Here is a 15,841-nt window from a genome sequence, read left to right on the forward strand (position 1 = left end):
GGGTGGGTGGATGGTTGGGTGATTGGGTGGATGGATGATTGGATGGGCAGTTGGGTGGGTGGGTGGATTGATGGTTGAGTGAGCAAACGGACAGATAGGTGGGTGGGTGGATGTATGGATGGTTGGATGGGTGAGAAGGTGGGTGTGTGGGTGGATGGATGGGTGGGTGGGTGGAGGGATGGCTGGGTGGTAAATGTGCCCATGGGTGGGTGGGTGGGTGGCTGGACAGTAGGGAAGCCAGTGGACCCAGCCTCCAGGCACAGGCACATCCTAAGTTGGAGATTGCACCCAGAATTGTAGCCGCCCGGGAGGGAAGCTGAGCACCCGGGTCACCTCCTTCGGGGTACCCTGGGCAGGTCCTCTCCTTCAAGGGCCCGCCTGTCGGTCTGGGCGCCCCCTCCCCCGTCACAAGGTCTCCCGAAGAGTCAACCACAGGACGTCCTCGGCAGAGCCCCCGAGGGCAGCACGGACGCCCCTCGCAGGCCCCCAGGACGGGCGGAGGCCGCTGCCTGCCTCCGTGGACCGTGGGGCAAGGGTCTACCGCAGGCCGGCTGCGTGCTGAGCGCCGAGAGCGTCCCGCGGGGCCCCCGGCGGGTGTGGACGTGCGGAGGTGACCGGATGGGGTGGCGGTGGGGGTGGGGGTGGACACTGCGCCGCGAGCCAGGGCGGGGTGGGGTGCGGCACGTGGCATTCCAGGGGCCCCGCCAATCCCAGCCCCGGTGGCATCGGGCCTGGCCCCTGTTGGCCAATGGCAGAGCGCGGTACACTGCTCTCCGGGCCCAGCCAATCCGCGCGGCGGCACGCGGCAACCCACCCCGCGGGCCCGACCAATCGGCGCCCGGGCGGCCGCCACGTCAGCCGGGGTCCGGGCGCGGCCGAAGGCTTTCGGCAGACCGTCGCCCCGCGGCTCAGTCGGCGCTGCGCTCTCGGCGAGGCGGACCTGCCGGCGGGCTGTCCCCACGGCCGCACCCTGCGCCCTTCCTCGGCCGCGCCGTCCTCCGGCCGCCCGACGCCGAGACCCCGCGCTGCGGCCACCGAGGTGAGCTCCGCGTCCGGCGGGCGGGGGTGCGGGGTGCGGGCGGGGTGCGGGATGCGGGATGCGGGCGGGGGTGCGGGCGGGGTCCTCCGAGCCCGGAGTCGGCCCAGCGGCCCCGCGTCGGCGCCCCGCGTCCGGGTCCAGCTCCGCATCTGGAGTCCGCCTCACGGCCCTGCACCGCGGATCCGAATCCGGGGGTCGGGTTCCGCGCCTGGAGTCCGCCTCGTGGTTCTGAGTCCGGGTCGGATTCCGTGCCTGGAGTCCGCCCCGCGGGCCTGCATCGTGGTTCCAAGTCCGGGTCCGGTCCGGGTCCGCACCGCAGTCCGCCTCGCGGTCCAGCCCGCGGCTCAGTCGGGGTCGGAGCCGGGATCCGGAGTCCGCCTCGCGGTCCAGCGTCGTGGATCCGAGTCGTGGATCGGAGCCGGGGTCCGGAGTCCGCCTCGCGGTCCAGCCTCGCGGTTCTGAGCTGGGGGTCGGGGCCGGAGCCCGAGTCCGCCCCCGCCCCCGCCCCGCGGTCCAGCCCCGCGGTCCAGCCCCGCGGTCCCGATTCCGGGGTCGGAGCCGCCCCGGGGATGTCTCCGGGGGTCGGGTTCCGCGTCCGCCTGGGATCCGAGCCTGGGTCCCGTGTTCTGACGCTCGGGGCTCCACGGTGGGGTCAAGGCGGGCTGTGGGAGCCAAGACGGGAGTCCTGAGTTGGAGGGGAGAGTCCACGTGGCGGCTCCGAGTCCAGGGTCCGAGTCGGGTCCGAGGCTGCGCGTGAAGGCCGCCTCCCTGCCTACGTGGCACATTCCAGGGTTGGCGGCACATTCCAGGGTTGGCCACTGGGGGCGGGATCAGTCGGGATCCCGGGTCTCGGTGGGGGCTCTGAGTCCAGGGTCCCAATCAGGGTCTGAGTCTGCGTGTGAAGCCCACCTCCCTGCCTACGTGGCACATTCCAGGGTTGGCCACTGGGGGCGGGATCAGTCGGGATCCCGGGTCTGTGTTGGGGTTGAGTCCAGGGTCCCAGACAAGGATCTGAGGCTGCATGCGAAGTCCACCTCCCTGTCTACGTGGCAGACTCCAGGGTTGGCCAGTGGGGGTGGGATCAGAGTCGGGATCCCGGGTCTCAGTGCGGGTTCTGAGTCCAGGGTCCCCATCAGGGGTCTGAATCTGCATGGGAAGTCCACCTCCCTGCCTACGTGGCACATTCCAGGGTTGGCGGCGGATTCCAGGGTTGGCCATCTGAGTGCGGGATCAGAGTCGGGATACTGGGTCTCAGTAGGGGTTCTGAGTCCAGGGTCCCCATCAGGGGTCTGAGTCTGCGTGTAAAGTCCACCTCCCTGTCTACGTGGCAGATTCCAGGGTTGGCCACTGGGGGCGGGATCAGTCGGGATCCCGGGTCTGTGTTGGGGTTTTGAGTCCAGGGTCCCAATCAGGGATCTGAGGCTGCATGCGAAGTCCACCTCCCTGTCTACGTGGCACATTCCAGGGTTGACCACTGGGGGCAGAATCAGAGTCAGGATCCCGGGTCTGTGTTGGGGTTTTGAGTCCAGGGTCCCAATCAGGGATTGGAGTCTGCATGCGAAGTCCACCTCCCTGTCTACGTGGCACATTCCAGGGTTGGCCACTGGGGGCGGGATCAGTCGGGATCCCGGGTCTGTGTTGAATTTTTGAGTCCAGGGTCCCAGTCAAGGATCTGAGTCTGCGTGTGAAGTCCACCTCCCTGCCTACGTGGCACAGTCCAGGGTTGGCCACTGGGGGCGCAATCAGCGTCGGGATCCTGGGTCTCTGTTGGAGTTTTGAGTCCAGGGTCCTAAGCAGGGATCTGAGGCTGCATGTGAAGTCCACCTCCCTGTCTGTGTGGCACATTCCAGGGTTGGCCATCTGAGGGCGGGATCAGAGTCGGGATTCTGGGTCTCAGTGGGGGTTTTGAGTCCAGGGTCCCAGTCAAGGATCTGAGGTTGCATGTGAAGTCCATCTCCCCGTCTACGTGGCAGATTCCAGGGTTGGCCACTGGGGGCGGAATCAGAGTCGGGATCCTGGGTCTCAGTGCGGGTTCTGAGTCCAGGGTCCCAATCAGGGATCTGAGTCTGCGTGTGAAGTCTACCTCCCTGCCTGCGTGGCACATTCCAGGGTTGGCCATCTGAGGGCGGGATCAGAGTCAGATCCTGGGTTTGGGATTTTGAGTCCAGGGTCCTAATCAGGGATCTGAGTCTGCGTGTGAAGTCTACCTCCCTGCCTACGTGGCACATTCCAGGGTTGGCCACTGGGGGCGGAATCAGTCGGGATCCCAGGTCTGTGTTGGGGTTGAGTCCAGGGTTGGGGGTGCAGGTGGGGGATCGATAGCCCAAGTTAGAATCGGAGTTTGAAGTAGGGGGTCCTAGGTGGGGTTGGAGCTGGAGTGGTGCTTCTGAGTCAGAATCAGAGACCGCATGTGGAAGGTGTCTGGTTCTGAGTCAGGTCTGGGTGGGGGATCTGACTTGGGGTTTTGGGGATTCTGAGTTGGAGATTGGAGTTGGGGTTAGGGGTCTGAGTTGGAGGTCACAGTCCAAAATTGAAGCCCAAGTTTTTAGTCGGGATGGGGCGTCTGAGTCACAGGTCCGCTGGGAGTTGGGATTTGGAATCATGAGTCTGGGTAGGGGAGGGAGTAGGGAATAGAATTCTTGGTCATGTCTGGGATTGGAATTGAGGATTGGAGTCACAGGTCTCAGGCTGGACAGGAGCAGGGGACAGCCTGCAAGTTCAGCTCCCCCCACCCCAAATCATGTGTTCCTTGGGCACATCACATTGCCTTTTCTGTAAAATGGGAATGAGTGCCTTCTTCCCACAGGACGGTTCTGGTTATGAGAGGGATGAATTCGTCCCCATGGAATAGCTCTGTCCTAGCCCGAGAGTCACAGAACACGGAAACGCTGCTAGAACGGTAATGTCTGAATTTTAGGTGCGTTTGCCAGTCCCTCTGTTTGCTGCGGGGGCCCGTGCTGGGCCTCGAGCTCCCAGGGGGGAACTTCTCTGTTCTGTTCTCTGCTGCCTGCCCCACACCCAGCCGAGAGCCTGATACACAGCCTTGCCTGGGCAATACTTGCTGAAGGAACGCAGGCAGGCAGGATTAACCAGATTTCTATGGTGTCTCAAATGATCCATCTCTGCACCTGTTTTCCAGATACTCACTGGGAGAAAAATTTAAGGATTGGGTTGCTTGATTACAATTCTATTTTAATGTGTTTCCAAACATGCTAAAGAGAAAAGTAGGCCTGTTTCAGGATTTATGCTCCAGCTAGAGGGATCTTTTTAAATTGGGAATCAGAGCATGTCCAAATTCAAATAAGGAGAGCACAAGAAAATTATGAACTAGTTCCCTTATGAATGCTGAGGTCCCATGTACACCATTAGCTAACCGAATCCAACAGTGTATTAAACAGCTCTTCAACAAGTGGTATTTCTCGTAGGAATGCAAAGATGATCCAATATCAGAAACTCTATCCATGTAATTCACCACATTAAGAGTCCAGAGGAGAAAAACCATATGGTTTTCTCAATAGAGACAGAAAAATTATGATATAGTTTAAGGCCTATGCATGATTTTAGGGTGGGGGGATACCAGTTAGCCAGCCAGGACGAGAAGAGTACGGCCTGGACGCGATACAAGCTCTGTACCAACACTTGACTCTTCAGCAAACTCGATAGAGAAGCCCAAAGTGTATCCTTTCAGATAAGAAGTAGGCATAGGGGCCCATCACAGGTCACAGGCGTCCCCTCACACAAGGAAAGGGGATAGACCCGAAGGAGAGGGGGTGGGGGGTGGGGGTGCAGGGGGGAACGCCTGTCCTGGGAAGTATTGCCCGTGTTGGGCTTCTCAGACAAAATACAGAGGTCCCCAGAGAACTTTTGTTAACATGGGCTGGATCTGTTGGTAGTCAGTTACCTTCTTGGAAGTTAAAACTGAGAAACATTTAAAACCAAACCCAGGGCCGTACAGCACAGATTCCAGCAGGGTCACGCTTCCTTTGGAAAACTCTAACTCTGTGAGAGTGAGAGCAGAACAGGCAAATAATATCTGAGTATTACGATGAAAGTGGTTTTGACCTTGTGCGAAAGGGCCTCCGGGGCTCTCTGGGGTCCTCAAACCACACTCTGAAAACTGCTGAGCTGCGTGAAAAACAGAGTCAACTTTCAGAATGGAAAAGAGACTTGAGCAAAGGTTTTGGATAGAAGATCGATGCGTCCCGCCCCCCCGCCCCCCCGCGCCCCCCCCCCCCCCCCCCAGCACTTCGGCCAGTAGTGAGTGAGCAGCAGGACAGAAGTTAAAGTAGTAACAGTAACATTCAGGTCTAGGAATGAACAAAGAAGACTTTTACGGAGAAAATTTTAAAATTCTACAGAAGGACTTAAAGGAAGATCTTTTGATATGGAGAGACCTTCCATTCTCTTGGATGCGGCAGCTTAGCATGAGAAAGCAGGCAGGTTTGTCCAAATCTGTAAGTTTAGTACAACTCTGCTTAAACTTCCAGTGGGAGTTTTTGAGGAACTTGACAAACATATTCTAAAATGTATGTGAAAGGAAAAGATCTGCAAACACCAAGTACACTTTGAAAAGGGAGAACAGAGGCGGCCTTGTACCAGCAGATCCCGGGGCCCACTCCAAGCCTCAGTAACAGGAGCGGCGGGGGGCGCTGGCCCAGGACAGACTCGAGAGGCAGGCTCGCTCCTGGAGGAAGGTGGCCCCAGACGGAGGTGGCGCCGCATGTCTGTGGGGACCACGCAGAGGACGATCGGGGGGAAGTTCGCCCTGAGCGGAGAACTCGGAATGTGGACTCCTACCTGACCCCCTAGAAAGAGCTGATGCCTGTTTACTAGGAACTAGGAGCGTGCCGGAGAGAATAACCTCATGGCCCTGGGGGGCGGGGGGCATCGGCCTCACACGCGGATCCGGAAAGCACAGACCTCGGGACCTGAAGTTATGGACTTGAATACGTGCAAATAAAGTATTTCTGTTAAATCACTCCATTGTGGTGAACGTCAAAACTATTTTTGTCACGCCTCTGAGACGTGACTTGCTGTTTTCACTCTTGCTCGTGTGGCTTTGCCCAGGTTACAGATGACAAATGACACAATATTTGAAACAAAGCTGAGAACAATAGCCAAAATACACTAGAACACTCTGCAAACCAATGAGAAGAAGATAGGAAGCCCAAAAGAACAGTGGGCCAGTGATAGGAAGTGGCAGTTTGCAGGGTGGGGCCGGGGGACTGTGGATAACAACCCTATAGAAAGATACTCAGGCTCCCTAGGAATAAAAAATGCAGATGAAAGCAAGGGGCATTCTTCATCAGAGAAGAATTAGAAAGTAGGATCATGCCAAGTGTTGGCAGAAATGCAGGAAACAAGCCTCCCTGTGTGCTGCAGGTGGGCATGTTAGACAGGCACAGACATTCTGGAGAGCCTTCCAGCACTTCTTCCTCAAATAAAATATTTAATACCTGCAGCCCAGCAGTTTCCCTCCTGGGTAAACAGCTAGAGCAGCCCTCAGCAGAACAACGAGGGGCTGTGTGTGTGCAAGCTCAGTGCAGCCCTGCCCGTGGGGGTGGGGAGTTGGAACCCGGCACTGTGGTTAGGAGTAAGGACTAGATGTACACTTCACAAACTGGAGACATGCGCAAACACGGCGCTGAGTGGCACCGACGCCAAACAGAACGAGGGCCTCAGTACGCGGCTCTGTACTTAAATTAAAATGACACACCACCCAGACATGCTAGCAGATATTCCATGCGTTACCAGGGCACATGCACACAACGATATAAATAAATTACACTGGAGCAGCTGTCTAGGGTGGGAGGGGAGCTGGGGGGGGGGGAGTGCAGAACGGAGATCAGATGGAAAAGCATGGAAAGGAACAGAGCGATGCCTCCCTCCCACGGACCCTTACAGGGGGGACCCAGTTTCACGGACTCGCAGCTGTGAGTTCCCCCAAGGCCTAGGTAGTCAAGTCCCCAGAGCCAAGAAGGAAGGAATGAATGCCCGTCCCATCACTCTCCTGCCAGGTACCCTCTAGTGGTTTCTATTTCTAGGAAATAATATTCAAATTCCATCAGGTTTTACAAGATCTGCCCTGCCCGCTGTCCTCCTGAGTTCCTGTCACGCCAGCCTCCTGCCTCTTTCTCAAACTGGCCAAGTGCCTCAGGGCCGGTTCACCAGCCCCCTCTGCTTAGCCAGCCTGGCCTGTGGGCTTCCTGTAACCATTCCTTCTCCCCTTTGCTTGTTGGGGAACCTTTCTGTGAGCTTCCCCTGGCGAGGTCAGCTCTAGGTGTCAGGCCCCCACAAGCGCAGGCTGCACCATAGAGCTTTCTAGCTCTGGGTCAGCTCTGCTTGCTGCCCATCCCGCTCCTCCACCAGAAGGGAGGCCTCCCGAGGGCGCGTTGTCTCCTCTACGGGGTCTGCGCACCGGCTGCGTCATGCATTTCTGCTGAATGGCTTCATTGATTTGTTGAATGAGGGAAGAGGCCAGGCCAAGAAAATGCGTCCATTTTCAGAGCACAGAAATTAAGCAACACATCGGGATCCTCGCGCCTCAGACCAAGAGTTCCCAACTGTTGCACTGGTGACATTTGGGGCTGGACCATTCTTTGTTAGGGGGCCTGTCTTTACCCTTGTAGGATGTGTAGCAGCCTGGCCAGCCTCGAGCCAGTAGATACTGGTGGCTCCCCCTCAGTTGTGATATGCGGAGCTGTCTGCAGATGTTGCCGCAGGTCCCTTTGGGGCTACCCCAATGAGGGCCCCTGCCTGAGGCCAGCTCGGGGGACTGGGATGGCCCTTTACATGCAGCTAACCTGGCCTGTATCCTACTGTAGCCAGTACCCACAGCCTGCCTCCCTCCCTGCGAGGGAGAGACCCTTACTCCAGCCCAGCCAGCTGGAGCATCCCCCTTCCCTAGCCAAGGTGGGTGGGGGCCTCACGTCCCACAGCCCCTCGTCTGCCACCTGGGGCTTTAGCATCTTTAGTGGCAGACCCTAAGCCACTTCCGGCCTGGGCCTGTGTGGCTGGTTGGAATCAGAGCTGGCCTGGATGGAGGTCAGAAGGTCCCTCTCACCTCCAGTTAGTGCAGATGGAGGAGTGAATGGCTCTCTGTGGACAGCAGGTCTGGAGGGTTTGCAATGTGCTGGAGGAGGAGGCCGCCTCCTGCCTCGGGACAGGCCCAGTGCAGGGCAGGGAGTAGCCTCCACTGCCCTCCTTCCTTCCCTGTGCCCCCTTCGACCTCTGCCGCCTTCCTCCTTGCTGACAGGCCACTGACTGGAGCCTGGTCGACCCAGGGGCAGCCAGGAAAGCTCTAGAAGCCAGAGCAGGCACCCACTCCCCAGCCAGTTCTGTCCGCCCCGACTAAAGCCTTTCTCTCTGGGAGCCTTTCCTGGGGCAGGGCGAGGCCCTTGTTTGCAATTTAAATGTGGCCTCATTTATGGAAGGGTCCTTGCTCCTCCGAAAAGCCTTGGGCTCAGGCTCGCCCTCCCCGGCAGCCAGGCCTCAGCCAGGAGAAGAAACTGATCTAATAGGCCTTTCTACTGCTAATTGTAGCAATTAGTGTCACAGAATGGGGACTCCCTGGGGGGCCGGTGCAGGGCACACAGGGCTGTCCCCAGCTCCTGGGGCTGCCCCCCTGCCCGGCAGACTGGGCCCCCACCAACATCCTGGCTAGGCTTCAAGGTGGGGGTGGGGTGGGAGAGGGCGGGGCCGCCTGTACCCAGGGGAGTCCTGGCAGGGTTCAGGCCAGTGGCCAGACAGGTGACCCTGGTCTGGGACATGTGGCCCTCCCAGAGCCAGTCCACGTGTGCCTGTGTATACAGGAGGGCAGCAGTGGGGAGCACCTGATGGTGGCAGGAAACTGCTTCTAGATGGGAGGGGGGTATGACTTTTCCTGGTGTGGCCAAGGACAGTCCTTTCTCTCCTCCTTCACAGGGGAGTTCTGCTCTTTCATTCAGCATGCTTCCAGAGCCCCCCTAGACCCCGCGACACTGATCACTGAGCACACACGTGCCATGGTGCCACACGCCTCCTAGTGACACAGGCCACGGCGCAGCTAACTTCGAGGCTTTCCCAGGCAGGGGTTGTGTCTGAGGGGCAGGGTGATGACCATCACCCCATTTTACAGATGGGGCACTAGCCGCTGGCCCAGGCAGCAGGGATTTGAGAGGGCCCAGCAGACCCTGATTTGGAGGGGAGCACTCTGGGTGGGAGCACTGGCCCCGGGATCAGAAGCACCTGAATAGGGTCCTAGGAGCTCCCCTGGGGAAGCTGGGGAGGGGGGGGCAACAGGATAGCGGCTGAAGGCAAAGGGCCCTCTGGTGGAGGAAGCCTGTGAGCTAGAGGAGGAGGAGATGCTCAGCTGGGGCAGAGGCCAGACCAGAAAGGCTGTGTCCTGCAGGATCTGACCCTGTTCTGAGATCTCGGGGAGCCACTGAAAGGTCCCACTCGGGGAGGCATCTGCCCTCCACTGAGTGGAGAAGGGACTGAAGGTGACAGAGCAACGTTTGCTCCTAGAGAAGTGCCCAGGGAGCAGGGGGCAGGACCAGCCCAGCAGGTGATGAGGGCAGCCAGGAGGGGACACGTTGGCTGGCAGCAACTGGGAGGCTCCCAGTGCCAGGGGTGGGGGTCCAGCACACACGGCAGTAGGGACCCTGGTGGTGGAAGGGAGCGGTGGGGCCTATGATGGAGTGTGGGGGGCCAAGCTGGAGAGATGCTACAGGAGCTGGGGGACCAGTTTGGGAGAGAAAAGCTGCCCCAGGTGGGTCCTAGGAGCTCAGGGTTCAGGGCCTGGGAAGGAGATGGAGGATGAAGCTCGGGAAGGAGGGACTCCGTCACTGGCCTCTGGGTCATGGCCTTGGGGACCGGCACCCCTGCTTCTCTAACGTTGGGCCATGGCCGGGCCCCTGACCCACACGTGGCCCCCCGGGGAGCCTGGGATGGAGGCTGCTGCCCCCTCTGTGGTTTCACTACACAGAGGCACTCCCCGTGGGCAGGAGGGAGGCCTCGCCCTCACCCAGCCGTCTCAGAGCCTCCCTGGGGTGGAAAATCCCCCCAATCTTCACGGAAAGCCGAAAAATGGCCTTGAATAGGACCGAGAAGAGAAAACAAAGAGGCTGTCAACTTCGGAGCTGTGGCGGGGGCAGGGCACTTTGTGGACCCCACGCAGACAGCACTTTCCAGCAGTTTCTCGGCCCCAGCACCCAGACCCACAGACGCAGCAGGACGGGTGTTCATAGGGGCGGTGGCCCTCCCGCTCAGCCTTCCTGATTAACAGTTCAAACAGGCCTCAGAGGCTCAGAAGGGTTCAGTGCAGAACCTCTAACTCTCCTGCTTGCTAATTTTTAAACACAGCTGAGCTCAGAGCGCCCCTCCCAGAAGGCCCTGAGAGGGACTCTGCAAAGGCCCCACCCCGGTGTTGCCAGTCATCCTTGTGCGTTGAGAACAAAGGCTCCCCATTCCCTTCCTTGGCTGGCCAGCTCATTCTGACGCCTGAGACGAGACTTGTCCCTGAAGCCCTCTGTCCACACCTGTGGAATTGAACACAAGGCCGTGACTTCTAGATGAACCTTCAAGATCAGCTCAGAGTAGCTGGACTCCCACCCACCTGAACCCCTGGGGTGGGGGCATGGCTCAGTTCCTGCGGCTACACCAACTCCTGGCAGTGGGAGGATGACAGCCAGGTGCCAGGGCTAGAGCCCTCCCACCGCCCCCAGACCCAGGGCTCTGGGGTGCGCACCACATCTTCAGCCACCTAGAAATCTAACATTGCTCACACACACCCCTGTGACTCCCGCACGCCCATCCTGTGTCCTATCCCCTCACAGGGCCTGGGGTCCTGTCCCCTCTTGTCTCTGCTCAAACCCCAGTCCCTGGCACCTTCTTAACAATGGAAGCGGAGATCCCATCCCATTGGGCCCTGCGGACACCCCGACTCTTGGCCTCTACTCTCACACCAGTCCTACTCCTGGCCCTGGGACATCCTCAAGGGAGGGAGACAGCCCTTGTAGTAGGGGCATATGCCATGTGCCAAACAGTCACCCCTGCAGCCACAGTGTGCCTTCACTCCTCAGTTCCTGGATGTCTTTGCAACAGCCCCACAGGGAGGGAGGTGCGGCCTACACACTTGGATGTGGCATAGTGCCTCACCTGAGGCCATGGGGCCCTGACACCACAGAAGTTAGCTGGGTCCCTGCGGAGACCAGCCCACCAAGTCCTCTTATGCCAGAGGTGGGTTATGGGGCCTTTATTGGTTCCCAGACCATCCTAATCTTGGAAGAGAGACATATTGTCAAACCTTCAGCTCTGTAGCAGAACCAGGCCAGGGAGGGGAGGGGACGGCTGACCCGAGCAGCCTGTCCCCAGGTACCACTGTGGCCTATCACTGTTGTTGTCATGGAGGAAGGCAGCCTGGGAGTCCAAGAGGCCTGCCCCGCACATGTAGGGCTGGATGCCAAGAGGGATGCCGAAGGCCATTGCTGGACACCTGGGAGGGCCAAGTGCCACCCTGGGAAGGCATCTTTCTCTTCCTGCATGGGCTGCTAGGGAGCCAAATGCCACCCACCCCCCCGGCTTCCCGTAAACAAGTGGGACTGTGCCCGGTCCAGGTGCAGAGGGCAGCTGTCCCTAGCAGCCACTCAGCCGGCGCTGCCCTCCCCAGCCAGCCACTTGCCCAGCTGCCCCTCCCACTCTTGCCACCAGGGCTGTGAGCCACTTGCTGGCTTGTGTTGCTCCTAAAACGTTTGGATTTTGGCGATTCCGGAAGATACCCCACCAACAGAGTTCCACTTGAGTCACTGATCCATCGTTCGTTCTGGCCCTACTGTGCAGGCCTGGTGCTGGGACACGGGGGCTGTCAGATGGGCCCCTCTGTGAGCTCCTGGGCTGGCAGAGCCAATTGGGGTGAGGGAGCCAATCGGGGACTGAGGTGGAACCTGGGTGGTGGTGGGTGGGGGCACGAGGCTCTGGGGCTAAGGAGAGCGCTTGGTTCTCCAGACACCTCGCACCTCTAGTAGGGTGGAGCCCGTGCCAAGGGAGGTGGAGGAGAGGGCAGGGGTCTCTGTGGGCTGGCAGGCAGGGCGCCCCTCCTCCCCATGCCCCATTTCCCCAACTGGGGCTTATACCCCCCTCAGGCTCCTCTCCCCAAGGCCACTAAAAAGACCTCAGGCTGGTGGGGGGTACATCCCAAAGAGTAGCATTGAGTCCCAGGGTTGGTGGGAGATTATCTATGCAGGGGCTGATAGGAACATCCCCCCAGGGCTAACTTCAAAGCTGCTCCTTCACCCCCTGCATCAAAGGCAGCAGGCTCAGCGGTTTGAACATTAAAAGAGGAGGGTCTTGGACCTTCGCGGTCACCTGCCTCTCTCGGCTTGCCCTTCTCAGGGTCTTGAAGGCCTACGTGTACGGGCAGGTGGGGGCCAGAACACTCTGCCTCCTGGGCCCCCAGGAGTCCCTACACATGACAGGGTGGACTCTCCCGGGGCCTCTGTTCCCCACCTAGACAGAAGCTCCCTGATCTATGGCCCAGGCTCAGGCGGGAGGGCCCTGCTGAAGTGAGCATGCCCCGTGCTCCAAGGCAGACCCTCCCTCTCCCTCTGGAGCTCTCTGCTAAGGCTGGGTTTTTCCACCCTCCCTCCCTCTGGGCCCCACTGGGTCCCCTGCCTGACCCCAGCATACCCAGGCCCCAAAGCACAGACTCCTCGTTGCAGTCGAGCGAGCTAGCAAGTGTGCCCGCGCCCAGAGGGGTGCTGACCCCTCCCTTACATGGGAGACATCAAAGGGAAGCAGGAAGCTCGGGGCTGGCTGACCCCAGCAGGCGGGAGAAGCACAGTGTCACAGCTCAGCCCCTGGCCCAACTGCTGGGGATTTTCCACCCCATCAGGATTTCCGCAGGACACCCCGACTCTGGCCTTTGAGGCTCCTCGGGAACCAGGGTTGGGACAGGAGCCTGAGGGGGGCAGGGGTCCAGGGATGCTGGAAGACCCCAGTTCTCACTATCCCCAAGCCTTGACGGCTGCTGGTTCAGGTGCATCCGACCACCAGCCTGGGCTCTGGGACCTGGCTGGGGACACAAGTTACGGATTTCGCAGAGGGCCCCTCTCCCAGCAGCCACACCCCCAATACAGGTCAGGGGTGCCAGGGCCACTGAGCAGCCCATGTATGAATAGCCCCAAGTCCTAGATTCCCAGGATGGACCCTCCTGAGTACGCTGCCACAGCCTCCACATGGAGAGGGACACGGCCATGGGTGGTGTGCACTTAGAAGAACCTCCCGCAGAGGCCAGTCTGTCCCAGCCCTCATCCCACGGCCATCAGTCTGGGACCCCAGCATGCCCACAGACCCTGCACAAGGTGGGCAAGGCCAGTGTCCGATGGTTCCAGGGGGCTTTGTGGCCTCGTGCCTACTTCGTACGCTCTCTTTAGGATGCCTGTGTCACTCCCTGGGGTCCCTCTCTGCCTGGAGTTGAGACTGCCAGGTCTTCATCCTGAGCTCTTGCTCCTACCCCTGGGAGCTGTAGCTGGTCACGAGGGAGTGATCCAGGCGTCACAAAGGCTCTCCTAGATCTGGGTTGGCCCTCTAGGTCTGCCACCGGGTAGATATACCCCAGGGTCAGCAGGCCAGAGGGAAGTGCACCTGAGTCCCTTTGGCTGTTATGTGGGGGCACGCGGTTTTATAGGTGCAGGCTGCTGGTCCTGGGCTGAAACCAGGGCTAACTGTGACATCCCTCCTCAGATACAGGTCTGCCATCCAGGTGGGGACCCACGTTCAGTCCAGCAGCCTGGCTCTGAGTCCGGAGCTCAGCCTACGAGCAGACACGCTCATGTGGGAAGTGCTGGCAGCAAGGCTCCCGATCTGGTTACAGCAGCTGTCTTCACAGGAACGGGCTGCCCAGGGCTGCGTATGAGGCTACCCTGGGGGCGGGCAGGGGTGTCTGTTGGTGGGAATTGTTTCAAAACAATCACAGAAACTTGGCAGGCAGGGGCTCTGGGCATTGGGATCTGGGTCTCCTGGTCAGGGGTCCGGCCTCCCAGGCCAGCAGCATTACGGGGGTGGGGACGTGTGTTCTGTGCATCACAGAGCCTGAGGGTCACATAGCCAGGCTGGAGCCAGTGGGGGATGGAGGGACACAGGATGGGCGGGCACAGCTGTGTTCTCAGGAAAGCATGAAAACCCAGAAGCGAGGGGTTGAGACGGGGTGAAGGCCCACACTTTGCCATCGACTCAGACCTGCTGGAGGGCTGGCCTGGCACCCTTCTCTGCTCTGCCATCTCCCGGGCTACCAGGAGCCCAAGGGGGGCTAGAGGGAGCCCCCCCGCCCCGACTCTGCTGGGAGTGGACCGAGGTCCTGGGTATGCAGGCCTTGCTGCTGGTACTCAGGAATGGGTGGGCTCGTCCACAGACAGCACGTGGCCTCCCTGAGCCCAGGTGGTGGCCGCGCCCCTGCTCAGCCAGGAGGTTGCCTAGGAACCCGCCCGGTGTGCTCCCGGGATGCACTGCGTTGCGTGGGCCTTCTGGGCGGACCGATGAGTGAGCCTGAGGTGGGGGCCTGCCTCCACAGACCCCAGGCCCGCAAGGGGCCTCTGAGACTCCTATGTCCTGTGTGGGTCAGGAACACAATCTACTCTGATAGAAAATCTTTGTAAAACCCTGATCTGTGTCTTGGGGAGCTCTCTGGCCGAGACTGGCCAGGGGCTCCCTTGGTAGGGAGACCTCAGCCCCACCCACCAGTGACCCGAGCAGGCCCTTCCCGTAGCCCTTCAAGAGAACGCGCCTCTCCGAGGGGCTCTTCCAGGCCCCTCGCCGCCAGCTCCCAGCCTCTTGTTCACCTGGGAAAGCTCAGCCTCGGCTTTGGTGCCACAGACAAGGGACCTGCCTCCCTGCCGGGGGGTCACTTCAGGGACCCCAGGAAAGCAGACCTATTGCTCTTCTGACACCTGACAGTGGAAGACGAGGAAGAGACGGGAGGTCAGCTAGAAAGTTCTGGAACTCTGTTCACCACAGGAGTGTGTTCTGTGGGGAGCCAAGTAGTTGGCGAGGACCGAGCCCACGCGGCCCCCTGGAGCCCGCGTGGGGTTTGGGCAGCAGGCCCCGGGGCCCCTTGTGTCCCCGCTGGGCCACCTCGCCGGGGAGGCCACGGGGACAGAAGTAGGGCAGGCTGCCACAGCCACGCCTGCTCCCCTTTGTTCCGTTACTCCGTCCTCGGAGAGGGCGGCGGGCCCACCTGGTCAGTGACAGCTGCCTGTCCCCCGGCAGAGGCGGCCGGGCCCCTGCGGGCACCGCTCTTCCTCCGCGGCGGCCTGCCCCATTCTCAGGGGAAAGGCCCTCTTGAGAGCCGCTCTGAAAGACTTCCCAAGTTGCCGGACCAGTTAATGAGTTCTTTGCTCTAAACAATGTCTTGATAAAGGGGACGGATGGAGTTAGCTGGTGTTGACTAAGGAGAGACAGGGTTGCCAGGGAAATGCTTCTAAGTGGAAAGAAACAAAAGAGCGTCGTCGGGTTTTGTCTGACTAGGAGAAACGCCGCCGAGAGCGTACCTTTGGCCATCTTTTGTGTTTATGATTGGGAAGAGACGGGCGGCAGCGAGCGTGGGGCCAGGGCGAGGACGCCACAAAGCCGGTGCGCCGAGCGGGAGCCACCTGGGCCGCCCAGGTGGAGGATGGAGTGGTGTTTCGGCGCGATGTTCACCTTCTCGGTCAGAATTCAGGGGCTTTTATTTCTTTAATTCTTGCTCTGGGTTATAAATCTCTGCTTCTCCTCAGCAGCTCGAAATGTTTATTCAGAACTAAGCCCTATGTTTTAACGAGTCCTGTTTTA

The 15,841-nt window shown here is 59.9% G+C and overlaps 1 protein-coding gene and 1 long non-coding RNA gene across 4 annotated transcripts in view; one reads left to right on the plus strand and one right to left on the minus strand.

Moving 5' to 3' along the window:
* KCNQ1 (potassium voltage-gated channel subfamily Q member 1) overlaps positions 1–15,841 on the minus strand; it is a 323,311-nt gene that overhangs the window by 138,379 nt on the left and 169,091 nt on the right. The gene's annotated exons all lie outside the window — the stretch shown is intronic.
* LOC144292489 (uncharacterized) lies at positions 919–6,017 on the plus strand. Its single transcript, XR_013359868.1, has 2 exons — positions 919–1,039; positions 3,846–6,017. It is a non-coding gene; the product is annotated as an uncharacterized LOC144292489 (long non-coding RNA).

The sequence above is a fragment of the Canis aureus genome, chromosome 21 (genome assembly GCF_053574225.1).
Source record: "Canis aureus isolate CA01 chromosome 21, VMU_Caureus_v.1.0, whole genome shotgun sequence".
In the NCBI taxonomy this organism is placed as follows: Eukaryota; Metazoa; Chordata; class Mammalia; order Carnivora; family Canidae; genus Canis; species Canis aureus.